This window comes from Pogoniulus pusillus, chromosome 33 (assembly GCF_015220805.1).
Source record: "Pogoniulus pusillus isolate bPogPus1 chromosome 33, bPogPus1.pri, whole genome shotgun sequence".
In the NCBI taxonomy this organism is placed as follows: domain Eukaryota; kingdom Metazoa; phylum Chordata; class Aves; order Piciformes; family Lybiidae; genus Pogoniulus; species Pogoniulus pusillus.
In genome coordinates this window covers 2,034,997-2,049,719 of record NC_087296.1, presented here as the reverse complement: position 1 = coordinate 2,049,719, position 14,723 = coordinate 2,034,997, and the positions used below count along the sequence as shown (strand labels likewise).

At 47.4% G+C, this 14,723-nt stretch overlaps 1 long non-coding RNA gene across 5 annotated transcripts; it reads left to right on the top strand.

Annotated features, from left to right (window-relative positions):
• Positions 1-9,566: 9,566 nt before the first annotated feature.
• On the top strand, positions 9,567-11,928 carry LOC135189597 (uncharacterized). 5 transcript variants are annotated; one of them, XR_010308161.1, is made up of 4 exons: positions 9,567-9,623; positions 9,880-9,952; positions 10,116-10,303; positions 11,279-11,928. It is a non-coding gene; the product is annotated as an uncharacterized LOC135189597 (long non-coding RNA). The 5 variants fall into 5 exon arrangements; XR_010308164.1 differs by having other exon boundaries at positions 9,880-9,971; XR_010308160.1 differs by having other exon boundaries at positions 9,587-9,623; positions 9,865-9,952.
• The last annotated feature ends 2,795 nt before the right edge of the window (positions 11,929-14,723 follow it).

The following is a 14,723-nucleotide window of genomic DNA, read 5'->3' as shown; positions in this document are numbered from 1 at the left end:
TTCTGAGTATGAAATAACAACTAGGACAGCAAGCTTGTGTCTGGCATGACCATCTCAGCTGAGAGTGACCTGTCCTGGACGTGGCTTTTGCCTGGGTATGGCCTTGAGCAGCTCCTTTTAATCTGTGAAGCCTGTATGTCTGTATATACACCTGCAAGCTGAGCTGCTGCTCAGAACCAGTTTTAGTCAGCTACACTTAAAGCCTGAGATGCTGTTCTATTTTTGTAGCAATAAATGAACATTCTGATTTCTTGGAAGCATGGCAAGAACCTCCTTTTATTCATTCAAGTAGCTCCATTATAATCAGCAGAACTGAAATCACTCGAGGTCACAGCAGAAGTCAGTGGAGATGAGGTGGTAGAATCAGAACAAACATGTGGCTTGGTCTCAGCAAAGGAAGCAGACAAAGAAGACAAAGTTAGCTCAATGTCAGAGTTACTTTCTTAACAGCTCATGAGACCTAAAATCTTAGCTGTGGAATTTGGATCACAGATTCACTGTCATCAGCTGAGCTATTCTAATACTCATAGAAGCTAACAATCTGGCCTCCTAGCTTTGCTGCCAACTGTTACTGGCATGGAGCTGAATCAGCTTAATGAACTGAAATTGTTCCTGGGTTTGTGCATCATTTTCCTAATCTTGTGAGACATTGCAAATATTAAGACAAAAAAAAAAAAAACCCAAAACACCAACCCAAAACAATCCTGGAAACTTTAAATATAAATGGCAAGCAGAGAGCAGCCAAGTGGCAAGAAGAGAGCAGCCAAATGGCAAGCAGAGAGAAGCCAAATGGCAAGCAGAGAGCAGCCCCAAAGGGCTTTGCTTGTAACAATAGGGAAAGCTTCTTATACAGGGAATTCATCTCTGATTTCATGATTCCTTTGGAAATTCAGAGCATGTCTCCCATTTCATTACTTCATTCCATTTGGCTATTTTAAAGTGATGGGGAGAATGTGTATTGCAATTTCTCTGTGCTTTCAAGGACTTAGTGACACAGAGGAAATAATGTGCAGTAATCTGCAGTTTCCACTAGATACTACTGTAACTATTCCTGTGGAAAGGAGGCTTTGAATTGCACTGCAATTTGTAAAACAAGCTGGAAGATAACCTACTTTATAACTATGGCACAGAATTGAACATTCAGTAGTCTACTTTTTAAATAGGAGTGGAAGGGGGGGGGGGGGGGGGGGGGGAGAAAAAAAAAGGAGGGGAAAAAAAAAGATCTATGGGCTTTAATTTGTAGTAAAAAATGTCCCATTCTTCTGGCACTTAAATTGACCATGGAGAATTTACTCAATTGAGAGGCCATTGCAGAAGTAATTGAATATATATTCCATTAAACAGTAATGCAAATAATCTGGCTATGGCTCTTCATAAATAAGCACTGAAGAATCCTTTTGGACCTTCTTCTTTATCACTTCAGAGGCATGTGCTTTAGAATGGCTTCTGGGGTAACTGTTTGCAGGCTCACAGGGTGGTAGAGGTTGGAAGGGACCTCTGGAGAGCATCCAGTCCAGACTCCTGCCACAGCAGGACCACTGAATCTAGGGCAGGTTGCACAGGAACACATCCAGACAGGGCTTGAAAGTCTCCAGAGAAAGAGACTGTGCAGCCTCTCTGGGCAGCCAGGTCCAGTGCTCTGGGACCCTTACAGTCAAGAAGTTCTTCCTCACTGTTCTGGTTTGAGGCTAATTGGAACATTTTACTGAGAGAAATTAAATCCTTAGCGGTGAGAAGGAAGAAAAAAAACCCAACAGTATCCCACATCCCTCATTCTTCTGCTGAGAAACTCAGCTAGTCAAAATAGAGCTAAGCCACTCACTGCTCACACACTGCTCAGCTCTGTTCTGCTCCTGTTCCGGCGGTCTGGTCTCTGTGGTTGTCTTTGCCTTAAGTCTAATCCCACCTCACCTTTTTTCTCCTCTAACCTCCTTGTTGTCTTTTTGACATCTCATCTCAGATCTCTCCAGATTTATCACATGAGGTATCCAGGGACTGACCAGGTTATTTCTGAAGGGCTGGAGGAAGAGGTTTGGGTTGGGAGCCTCCTGGGGACTCTGATTTTCTGGGAGGGGTATTGTGGTTCTGTATTACTCTTAAGTGTGAATATTTGTGTCTATATCTGCTTGGACATTGTGCTGAGCTGAAACTATAGCTTCATGCCTTAACTTCCAGCCAGCTGAGTCTGGTCTGGGTGTTTTCATAGCGTGGGAGTCATAGAATCAAACAGGTTGGAAGAGACCTCCAATCTCATTCAGCACAACCTAGCACCCAGCCCTATCCAGTCAACCAGACCATGGCACCAAGTGCCTCATCCAGTCTTTTCTTGAACACCCCCAGGGATGGTGACTCCACCACCTCCTAGGGCAGCCCATTCCAATGCCAATCACTCTCTCTGCCAACAACTTCCTCCTAACATCCAGCCTATACCCAAACCATCACACTCAAGGTGGAACTTTCTGTGCTGAAATTCCCATCCTTTGTCCCTTGTCTTATTCCAGGGCACAAGTGAGCAGAGGCTGTCCCTGTCCCCTCCTTCTTGTCACCCAGCCTGCAGGTGTTTGTATATATTTATTCGATCCTCTCTCAGCCTTCTCCTCCCCAGACTAAAATTCTATGTGAATAGGTTCAATGAAGAAATAAAATAGATATAGAAAGAAAAAGATAGTGGGAAAAAAAGATATAGGAATTCCTCAAGTAATCAGAGGATGTAAAGGAACACTGCCTGGAGACCCATCCAGCTCTTGTCTCACAAGTGCTGCAAATTTGTCCTCTTGTGCTTCTATTGCCTGTATCAAGTGCTGGATGAGTGTGTGCTTTGCTCTCCACTCAGGTGAAGTTTCTCTTGGTAGAGGATAGGCTTTCTAGAATCTGACCCCAGAAACTCCATCCTCACAGCTAAGTTCTTACTCTAAATGCAGGCTGCTCTCACTCTCTCTCTCCCTCTCAGCTGCACAGGAGCTTAGGATAACTAAAATAAGCTCAGTTGTCAGCGTTCTGAAATGTTGAAACATGAGATGAATGCCTCAGAAAGAGAGAAGCTAAGCCCATGACTGTCTTCTGCCGCTTGGGCCACGCTCCAGGAACCCTTAGGTTTGAATAGCTTTGTGGAGATGCTGCCAGCAGGAATCCTGTGCATTCATTGACAAGATTCTGCCCCCCAAAAAGTAAAGCAAAGTGTTAGATGTGTCCAAACCCAACATTTCCCCCTGAGAACAGCATTTGTGGGTTCAGAATGTTTTTCCTAAGGCTGCATGTTGCAGATGATTCAGACATAAATAAATGATAACTACACAAAATCCACATCCAGCTTTAATTGTGTCAGCTAATTCAGCCCAGCTTTTCATTTCCAGAAGCATTTTCTGTGTAGAAGCATAGAATGATTTATAGAAGCATAGAATGGTCTAGGTTGGAAGGGCTCTCAAGGATCTTCCAGCTCCAACTCCCCGCCATAGGCAGGGACATCTCTCACTGGAGCTCATTGTCTGCAGCTACCTGGAGGGAGGCTGCAGCCAGGTGGGGTTGGGCTCTGCTGCCAGGCACAATGCAACAGAAGAAGGGGACACAGTCTCAAGCTGTGCCAGGGGCTGGATGTTAGGAGGAAGTTGTTGGCAGAGAGAGTGATTGGCATTGGAATGGGCTGCCCAGGGAGGTGGTGGAGTGGCTGTGCCTGGAGGTGTTGAAGCCAATCCTGGCTGGGGCACTTAGTGCCATGGTCTGGTTGACTGTGTAGGGCTGGGTGCTAGGTTGGACTGGGTAAGCTTGAAGGTCTCACCCAACCTGCTTGATTCTGTGATTCATGTCCTGTTTCCTACTTGAATTAATGGACATTGTAGGGTTTTAGCTTATCCCCTGAAAAAAAAAACCCAAGCCCAAACACATCCTTTTTGAGCTTCATTTTCTTCCTTTGTTCTTTCAGCACAGTGGATGAGAGCTTGAACTTCATGCTGGCCTTTGAGAACCACTCTGTTGGTACTATTTGCAACTGTAAACTAAATGATTTTGGAGGAGATTTAAAACGGGTATCATCTACATATAAATTGGTTTTTGAACCAAAGGGGGCCAGCAGTCAGTGTATATTATAAGATTCTATCACATTGTCTAATGGATTAGATTTTATTAAGCACCATAAAACAGCAGGAGGTGTTCTCGATAGAAAGCAAATTGAACTGAAACAGATAATTAATTACTGCAACTCTCTTTTCAACCCTGTGTAGACACAAATGCATTTGCTCTAGGTGGGCATACTGCACAGTGCATCATAAACCTGTCAGCAGAACCTTTTCTTTTTCCATATCCAAACCTATTATGTTTTTCATGCAAGGCCTTCAATATTTTGGAGGCACAGCTTTTGGGTTGCATGCACAGGACCACATTACCCTCTTTGAGCTAATGAACTCCTTCACAATTTCCATGTTAGAATCACAGAAACACAGAATCAGGCAGGGTTGGAAAGGACCAAAAGAATCATCTCATTGCTGTCTGCAGCTCCCTGCAGGGAGGCTGTAGCCAGGTGGGGTTGGGCTCTGCTGCCAGGCAAGCAGCAACAGAACAAGGGGACACAGCCTCAAGCTGTGCCAGGGGAGGTCTAGGCTGGATGTTAGGAGGAAATTCTTCACAGAGTGATTGGCACTGGAATGGGGTGCCCAGGGAGGTGGTGGAGTCTCTGTTCCTGGAGATGTTGAAGCCAAGCCTGGCTGGGGCACTTAGTGCCATGGTCTGGTTGCTTGTGTAGGGCTGGGTGCTAGGTTGGACTGTTTGAGCTTGGAGGTCTCTTCCAACCTGCTTGATTCTATGTTTCTATGATATAGTTCCAACCCCCTGCCATGCCCAGGGACACCCTACCCTAGAGCAGGCTGCCCACAGCCTCATCCAGCCTGGCCTTAAGCACCTCCAGGGATGGGGCCTCAACCACCTCCCTGGGCAGGCTCTCACCACTCTCAAAACACCTTTCTGTAGGTGCAGATCATCCTCCCAGATGATCTCTCTAGATCCTCGTGAGGAATTGTCCAATGTGCACAAAAATGGTGTCACAAAAAGTGGGAAATAAGCTGAGAATCCCTGGGCAAGGATCCCAGGGAATTAACCCACAACTTACTTTACTGATCCCCAGGAAAGCTCTTGTGAGGTTAAGGTCTGTGGAAAGAAGATTCCTGTCTTTTACCTAATAAATAATCCACACCATCTGAGGGGGAAAAAAAAACCCAAGTCTGAAACCTGGAAGAAAGCTAACTTGTAATTAAAACTGCTTATTACCTTCCAGTGCTTGGATGGCTTCTGACAAAACTAAACATTGATTTTGTGAGAGGACTTTCTAATGAGATGCCAAACTACTGAAAAGTTTAGCACTTAGTTCCTTAGAACTTTGGGAATGAGGCATGCTCTGCTTGGAGAGGGCACAGAAGTCATTCTGAGGCCAGAATCTGGGTACAAAATAACAGGTAACTCTCTCAGATTCTGCTCCAGAGGTGACTGGAGAGAAAGCAAACTGCAGATGTGCAATACAAGTAACAGGCTTGTATTGGAGCTTGGAAAAGAGGAGGCTGAGGGGAGATGTGGAGGTGCTGGAGCAGGTCCAGAGGAGGACAATGAAGCTGGGGGAGGAGAGTAAATCCTATGAGGAGCGACTGAGGGAGCTGGGGATGGGTAGTGTGAGGAAGAGGAGGCTGAAGGCAGACCTCATTGCTGTCTACAGCTCCCTGAAGGGACATTGTGGAGAGGCTGCTGCTGGGCTCTGCTCACAGGGCATTGGAGACAGAGCAAGGGGGAATGGCCTCAAGCTGAGGCTGGGCAGGATTAGATTGGACATTAGGAGAAAGTTTTTCCTGGAGAGAGTGGTCAGGGACTGGAATGAGCTGCTCAAGGAGGTGCTGGAGTCACCCAGCCTGGCTGTGTTTCAGGGTGGTTTGGATGTGGTGCTTGGGGCTGTGGTTTAAGCCTCCCTTCAGGTGAGTAAATTATTTTCCAGCCACTGTGAAAGAAATCTTCTTCTGACAGGCTTAGCATTTCCCTTCAGCAGGCAGGATCTTGTCTCCTTGCAGTTATGCCTATGACTGACATTCAAATGAAGGCTGACAGATGTGAGTTTGCTATCTATCAGCTTTGAATGTCACCTCATTTCTGCAGTGATAATTGAAGTTACTTATTTGGCTGGAAAGCTCTCAGTGGATCAGGCATTTTGTGTTGCAACAAAATTAGCTGGAGTTCAAATAGAAACATCTTTTTTTTTTCCTCCCCTTCCTGTCTGCCAAGGCAAGAAGATTGCTGTGGTCTGTAAATCTCTGAATAATATCTCCACAAAGCTTCATTATGTTTTCTTTTCCTTCTCAACTTGAACAAACTCAGGAGGAGGTTAACATTCCTTGTGAGCCAAATCTGTTCATGCTTTTCACATCTTGCTCTAAAACAGGAGCTGCATTTAGGAGTAACTTATAAAGTTTTATGTCAACACCTTAAATACAGCATCCCAGTGGAAAAAATGATGCTTCAGAGATGTCTGTAAGAGGCTTTCTTTATTTATTTGTACTATGCTGGAGAGTAATTCTGCAACATGAAAGCTCCACAGGGATTATAGGAAGACAAGAAATACAATGGGGGGGGGGGGGGGGAAATTCTGTGGGAGGTTACTAATGTATATGAAAATGAATTAAAATGTGGTGCAAATGCAAGCTAAAAGGTGGAGAAACTGATTTTCACTGAATGCCCATGAGATGCTAAAGGGAGAAGTTATCCCCTCTAGGATGAGAGGAAATGGCCTCAAGTTGCACGAGGGGAGGCTTAGGTTGGGTATTAGAAGAAACTTTTTCACTGAAAGGATTCAGCAGCAGTGGCACAGGCTGCCCAGGGAGGGGCTTGAATGTCCATCCCTGGAGATGTTTCAGAGAGGTGGAGATGTGGTGCTGAGAGAAATGGCCTAGCACCAGCCTTGGCTATAGAGTCAGGCTGAGACTGATGGTGAATGGTGCCACATCCAGCTGGCACCAGTGGTGTGCCCCAGGGAGCAGTGTTGGGCACAGTCCTGTTCAATGTCTTTATTGATTATCTGGACCAGGGGATTGAGTCCAGCAGCAGTCAGTTTGCAGATGACACCAAGCTAGGAGCAGTGTGGAGCTGCTGGAGGGTAGGAGAGCCCTGCAGAGGGACCTGGCCAGGCTGCATGGGTGGGCAGAGGCCAAGGGGATGAGACTGAACAAGGCCAAGTGCCTTTGGCCACAACCACCCCCTGCAGCTATGTTTTGTGTTGGCTAGAGATGTTGAAAGGAGGGCTAGAGCCCCTCTTAACTCAGTTCTTGTGGAAACATGTAATCTGCATGAATTATAGAGCATCTCCCTGCTACTCTGAGAGACATTTTCTTCCCCTAAGCACAGAGGAAAAACTCAGAGTGAGCTTGTTAAGATTTCTTTATTGGAAATAGTACAAACAAACCAAATGACTTCACTGCTCCAGTGCCTTCCAGAAGCTCTTGTGCTGTGTCCAGGGGAAGCATATTCCATGTGTGATATTAAGTAATAGACAGAAGAGCTTCTTCAGCAGTGCTCATGCCAGCTGACAGTGCCTGGCTGTGACTCCAGGGTGAAGCTGTCCCAGCTTCTCAAGTGGGACACAGAATTGTCAGGGCTGGAAGGGACCTCCAATGGTGCTTCTAAAAGCTGAATTATAGGTTCTGAGTTGTTTTGGTTTCCCTCCCAAGGTTGCTTGTAAGCCAAGAGGGTTATAAAGTTTAAAAATGGCTGTAATGTTTAGGATCACAGAAGCAATCAGGGTTGGAGGGGACTGCAAGGATCATAGAATCAGCCAGGTTGGAAGAGACCTCCAAGCTCATCCAGTCCAACCTAGCACCCAGCCCTATCCAATCAATCCAGTTCCAACCCCCCTGCCATGAGCAAGGACATCTCACACTTAGATCAGGTTGCTCAGAGCCACAACCAGCCTGGCCTTACAAACTTCCAGGCATAAGGCTTCCACCCCCTCCCTAGGTAACCTTTTCCAGTGTCTCACCACCCTCATGCTGAAGAGACTGAGCTGGAAAGTCAAATCACCAACCAGAATGAGTTCTGCTCCAGCTTAACCCAGGACAGGAAATTAAATGTGTACTCAGAGATTTGATAGAGGCCCTAAGATAGGACTTCCACCCCCCACCTCCCCAGAGGAGCAGCTGTTATGAGGAAAACGAATTCCCATTCCCATCTCTAGTGTTTCTGCCCTAAAAAAGCCCTGTCTGTATGTAGTTATTGTTTAGGAATCTCACAGGCCCTGGAGCTTTCTTGGTCCACCAAGCCAGGTCTGAATCACTCCAGCTGCTGCTCTGTGGCTACAGGGTCTGTAAATGCCTCCTGCTTCTCATTTGCTTGGAGATATTAGAAGCACCTGCCTGATATTATTCCTGAGCTATCAGCAATTCATATCTCAGGGAGGGGGGCTTGGAATTTCTGCCTGACACAAGGAAAAGTTGAGGCATAAAGAAATGCTGCTCAGTGCTGCACTGAGTGCTAGTCCTTTATCTATAGATAGCTACATATACACACATATGTTTCATGCTCCTCCTTAGCAAGATGTTTAAAGCTAATTGCTCTGGATAGAGATGGGCATTATTTGATCCAAAATGTAATGCTCTCTCTGAAAATCAGACTAGAAGAGGGAGAATTAAAGTGGAAATGAGCATTAAATGGGGGTTAGCTGCATGCAGAGAGAGTCATAAAATGCACTGGGTTGGAGGGGACCTTCAAAAGTCTTCTGGCCCAACTCCTCTGCAGTCAGCAGGGACATAGAATCACAAAACCAAGTTGGAAGAGAGCTCCAAGCTCATCCAGCCCAACCTAGCACCCAGCCCTGGCCAAGCAACCAGACCATGGCACTAAGTGCCTCACCCAGGGTTTTTTTGACATCCCAACTAGATCAGGTTGCTCAGAGCTCCAACAAGCCTGACCTTGAACAGCTTCAAGAATGAGACCTCCATCCCTTCCTAGGGCAACCTGTTGCAGTGTTCCAACAGCTTCATACCAAAGAGCTTCTCCCAAGATCCCAGTCTAAACCTACCTTGCTCCAGTTTAAAATCATTGTCCCTTGTCCTTCTGCTGTCCACAACCAGCTGAAGCGAGGCTGTAGCCAGGTGAGGTTGGGCTCTTCTGCCAGGCAAGCAGCAGCAGTCTCAAGTTGTGCCAGGGGAGATCTAGGCTGGATGGTAGGAAGGAGTTCTTGACACGGAGTTGGTTTGGCATCAGAACAGGCTGCCCAGGGAGGTGATGGAGTCGCTGTCAATGTCGATGCTCTTCAGGGCCGATCCAACTTCGGGCATCCTGCAACCCTTCCTTTTCTCTCCATCTTCCTCTTTTCCTCTCAGTCTCCTTCCTTTCCCCCATCTTTTATCTCCATCCATTTCCTCTGTATCTGTCTCCTTCCAGCCCCACCTCCCCTTCTCCACCACACCTATCCTTTTTCCCCCCACCCCGCCTTTGTCCCTTTTATCCCAACCCGCAGCACCTGGGCGCTGCTGAGTCTCCTCCCACCCCAGGTGTGACCACTTCGCCCTCCCTGCTCCCTCCCCTTTATAACTGGCCCCAGCGGTAGCAAGCCCCAAGCTTGCCCATTGCGGGCAGAAAGGATCCTCCTCGGATCGTCACCGGTGAGTGCCTGTGGTGTGCACCGGGTGGATGGTGGAGGGGATTCGAAAGGCCGGGGGGCCTCGCTGGCCCCCCGGCTAGGTAGGGCCTCCCTCAGAACGCATTTCTGCTCCGTTCTGCACGCGTCTGCTTTGCTGGTACCGTGCAGGACGGAGAGCTGAGCCTGTGGCACACAGCGCTAACCTCAGCAGCAACTTTGTCACCACGACTGTTCGGTGGAGGTTTGCCTTGTGTTTTCTTTAGCAGCTTTCTTTCTAGCTTGGCAGCCACGGATCATCTTCTCAGCAGCTCCCTTTTGTCCTCTGGACCGCTGAGGAGGAACCTCTCCCTGGTAGGCAATGGTCTTACAGGTAAGAGGTTTGGGGCGGGGGGGTCTCTGCAGCCAGTGTCTGCCCTTGCTGCCACTGCTCAGCTTCTGCTTTTGGGGCATAGCTCCTAGAAGCTTCCAGTGCCTTGACTGAAACTTGGTGAGTGTTTTTTTTTCCCCCATTTAGATTGGAAAAAAATCAACTCCAAAGCTGAAAACGTTGTGGAGAGAAGACCTCATGTGGCTGGGCTGTGAAAGCCAAATAAACTACTGCCTTGCTGAATCCACCAGCTCGGAAGAGATCTCCAGCTCAGCCGGTCCATCCCAGCACCCAGACAGTGGCACTAAGTGCCCCCTCCGGGCTTTTTTTTGACGGTGACTCCACCACCTCCCTGGGCAGCCCATTCCAATGCTAATCACTCTCTTTATCAACAGCTGCTGCCTCCCGGGGCTGTGCTCCGGGACCCTCCCCAGCCTTGCTGCCCTTCTCCCAACACCTTCCAGCACCTCAACATCTCTCTTGAATTCAGGAGCTCAGAACTGGACACAGCACTCAAGGTGTGGCCTGAGCAGTGCTGAGCACAGGGGCAGAAGAACCTCCCTTGTCCTGCTGGCCACACTGCTCCTGAGCCAGCCCAGGATGCCATTGGCTCTGCTGCCCACCTGGGCACTGCTGCCTCATCTTCAGCTCCTCTCTCCCAGCCTCTTTCTGCCTGCCTTGCTTGGTTTGCTATGGTGGAGAAAGACAGAAAAGGGGGACACAATCTCCTCAGTTAGAGGGAGTGAAAGGGTGGGGTTTAGGACCTTTTTTTCCCCTCAGATAAAGGGTTGGTGAGCACCCATATAGAACAAGCAAACTAATTAATGGAAGTTGAAACATCTCCCAGGAAAATGCCAACTCCTCTGTCATGTTATCACTGGAGTCTCACTACATTTAGCTGGTGAAGTGTGAAGTTCCATCAGGTTCATTGTAAAAGCTGCCTCCTGACAGCTTCTTTAAAGAGAGACTTCAAGAGTACTGATCCCCAGGGTGGGAGGAGGGGAAGGATGGAATAGTTTGGATGGGCTAAAATGCAAGGTGGGAGTTAACCATCTCCTGCCTTTGTGGGCCTCTTCTAGCTGGAGTAAGAAAATATCTTCTCAAACAGACCTTAATTTATGTCAAAATCAAGGGGGGGAAATGCCAGGCTTTCATTTTTATGCAGCTCAAATCAGTCTAGCAAGCCCAAAGCCACTCTTGCTTCTCTTCCTATTGCACAAATAGATGACTTCTCTAAGTAAAAAAAAACTACTTTTAATCTATGGGGAGAAAAATATCTACATTAATCTTTTTTTCCTTGTCTTTTTCAGCCGTAGTGGTGAGCTGAAACACAGCTGTGGTGAGCTGAAACACAGCTGACAGGCATCCAGCCAAGCACAAAGTAAAACACAAAAGCACAAGTCAATGATTCCCTACATGTGTTTGCAGCACATCATAGAGTGGTCTGGGTTGTAAAGGGTCTCCAAAGGTCATCCAGCCCAACCCCCCCTGCATTAAGCAAGGACATCCTCAGCTAGATGAGGTTTCCCTGAGTCTTGTGGAGCTTCACCCTCCTGGCCCTTGAATGCATACAAACTAATCAAGCCCTTGATAGGTCATTGCTGTTCCAGAGGGTGAAAAACTCCTTTCAGTGATCCTTAGCAGCTCGTGTATGGCTGTGTTCATGCCCAGAACTGGCCAGCAAAAGAACTTGCTTATGGATGTAGTACTTACCCCCTTCTTACCCACCACAAAAGTTAAATCAATGTGATGAGTTGTCAGAGGCAGAAAATGTTATGTGGTAACAGAGCTGCTCCTATGCCTGTTTGGCTCATAATGAGTTACAGAAATAGACACTTCACAACATGCAGAGTGCTATCAGGAGCTGTGTTTAATCAGTGCTGGCTGACAAGGGGAGGTCTTCCTCCAAAGCCCTTGCACAGCTTCACCTTGTTCAGGTGAAATGTCTGTGCTACAAGATGTTCTCACCTTTGAACACAGCATTCTTCTTCTCCATGAGAGTGCTTCAAGACCCTCTCAAGCTTAACTCCCCTCCTTTGTGTTTATCTGATGGATGATGCTTTAGATCAGTGCTCACACAGCTAACGATTTCACCAGGCTTCTACACTCCCTGTTCTCTAGCCCTTTTCCCATATCACCCATCTGTCCTGCCCTCCTTCCCTCTGTTTCTCCTGTATGCTTGCAATTCATCCTTTGCATCCAGCCAGGTCAGGATGTCACCTGCTCCTCCTGCTCCCAGTCTGCTCAGACCATAGCTAAAGCACAGGTCCATGTGGTTGTGTCATTAATTCAACACTGATAACTTGGAGTGCCCTAAAAAAGAAGCTTTGAACTGATAAATTTGAGAATTCAGTTTGACAACCTTATTGCTGCTGTGGGCAAGGGCAGTTGAAGTCAGGACAGAGATAAGGGCTGAGAAACCTCTTGAATTGACTCGGCAAGCAGAGATAAGTGCAGCTGCTGCAGTGGTCTTTTTGACACCACCATCATTAAGAAGGCTTTGATCACTTCTAAAGGTGTGCTTGCTGAATGAGAATAAACACTTGCTAATAAAGATGTCACCCACAGGCACAACAGTCTGCCACCCTGGACACAAAAAAGTGTCCTCCAAACAGGCTTAGGTATAAAATGAAGCACAGAAAAATAACACTTCTGGAGGAGACAAATATATTTGTTTGGTTGTTTTAGTCTCTGTTCATTCCTCTAACCAAAATCCAGTGTGGTTTATGCAGCCTGTGCCTACTTCTGCTCTGGAAAGGCTGAGAGGAAAACACTGTTGGCAATATTAAAGAAAAGAAAACCTCCAGCAGTCTCTTTGGGACTCTCTAGCAGTTAGTCACCATCATAGTGCAGCCACTCTGGCTTCATTAGGTTTTGTTTCAGTGCAGCAGCCTCTGCCTGTGTCTCTGACTCTTCCAGAATTGCATGAGAGGTTATACTCAGTTTTGACTCCAGGTTCTGCAGGGGTAGCCCATGTTAGCCACAGAAGGCTGCTTAAAGCAAGCTGAATTTGTGCTCCAATCTAGGGTTTGAAGGCAGGGAGAACAGGGTTGTTATTCTGACATAGACTATGGAATGCCTGAGCCAGGAGGCTTTGTTACATGCAGCAGTGTTTGTAGGTAGTTGTGATGGTTTGGGAGTTACCTGCCTCGCCCACACACACTTAAGAAAATCACCCAGACTAGACTCAACTGAGCTGGAAATTGAAGAATGAAGCTTCATATTCACAGCTTAGCACAAGATACAAGCAGGTAGTGACAGTATTTACAGCTGTGGACAGAAATAGACAAGTTAAAGGTAACACAGAAACACAGCAGCCCTCCCAGACACCAGAGTGCCCAGGGGGGGCTACCAAACACACTTCTACCTCCTTCCCACCCCTCTACCTTATCCCAGACTTTGCCTTATGTTCAAGGTGAGTTTGGAGGATCTGCCAAGGGGGTTAAGATCACATTGGGTGCTTCTGTGCTGCACAACCTCCCTGGGCAACCTGTGCCAGTGTCTCACCACCCTCACTGCGAAGAACTTCTTTCTACCATCCAGTTTCAGCCTCCCCTCTGCCAGTTTTCATGCCCCCTGAAGCAAATGGTGTCCACTGCATATGCTGCTACTGTTTTGAGGTTCTCACATATGGCCTGAGCATGAGTTGTGCTGAGGTGGAGGTTGGCCTCTTGTCCCTGCTTATGGATAAGAGGAAATGGTCTCAAGTTCATAGAATCAAGCAGTTGGAAGGGACCTCCAAGCTGCTTCAGTCCAACCTAGCACCCAGCCCTGTCCAGTCACCAGACCATGGCAATTCCAAGTTGCATCAGGTTGCACAAAATTCTTTGCTGCAAGACAGGCTGCCCAGGGAGGCAGTGGATTCTCCATTTCTGGAGGTGCTCAAAAAACTCTGGCTGGATTTAGCCACTGCCCAGCAAGTATGTGTCTGTACTTTCCTGCTTGTCAAGATACTTTGCCTGCTTGAACTGGTTGTGGTGAGCCTCGTTCGCTAGTACAGGCATCCACATTAATCTGGCAACCACTACCCTGTGAATTTAACTCTGTGCTTCTTCCAAAGAACTTTGCAAAGAGCATCATGAAAACAGTTCTGCACAGAGGGGAGGAAAAAAAGTGTCAGACTAGAATGTGGCAGCTCAGCAGAAGAAGCTGAAGCTCATTGTGTGAGATGCTGTTTGATACAGATTGAGAACATTTGATTTGTTTCTTAGGGCTAATCAGCAGTGAGCTAAGAACAGAACACTGCATTTCAACACCTTCTGCATCCAGCCCATAGATCAGGTCTGACACTTCCCAAATACAGGTGAAAATCACTCCTGGTTGGCTCAGATTTAATTCTAGGCAGGTGAATCCACTGCTAGTTCTCCATGCATGTGCAGCAGCCATCATTTGCTTCGGGGGGCATGAAAATCATAGAATCACAGAATCAAGCAGGTTGGAAGAGAGCTCCAAGCTCAGCCAGCCCAACCTAGCACCCAGCCCTACACAATCAGCCAGACCATGGCACTAAGTGCCCCAGCCAGGCTTGGCTTCAACACCTCGAGGCACAGCCACTCCACCACCTCCCTGGGCAGCCCATTCCAATGCCAATCACTCTCTCTGACAACAACTTCCTCCTAACATCCAGCCTAGACCTCCCCTGGCACAGCTTGAGGCTGTGTCCCCTTGTCAAAGATCAACGATCACATTGGGTGCTTCTGTGCTTCACAACCTCCCTGGGCAACCTGTGTCAGTGTCTCACCACCTTCAACCTGT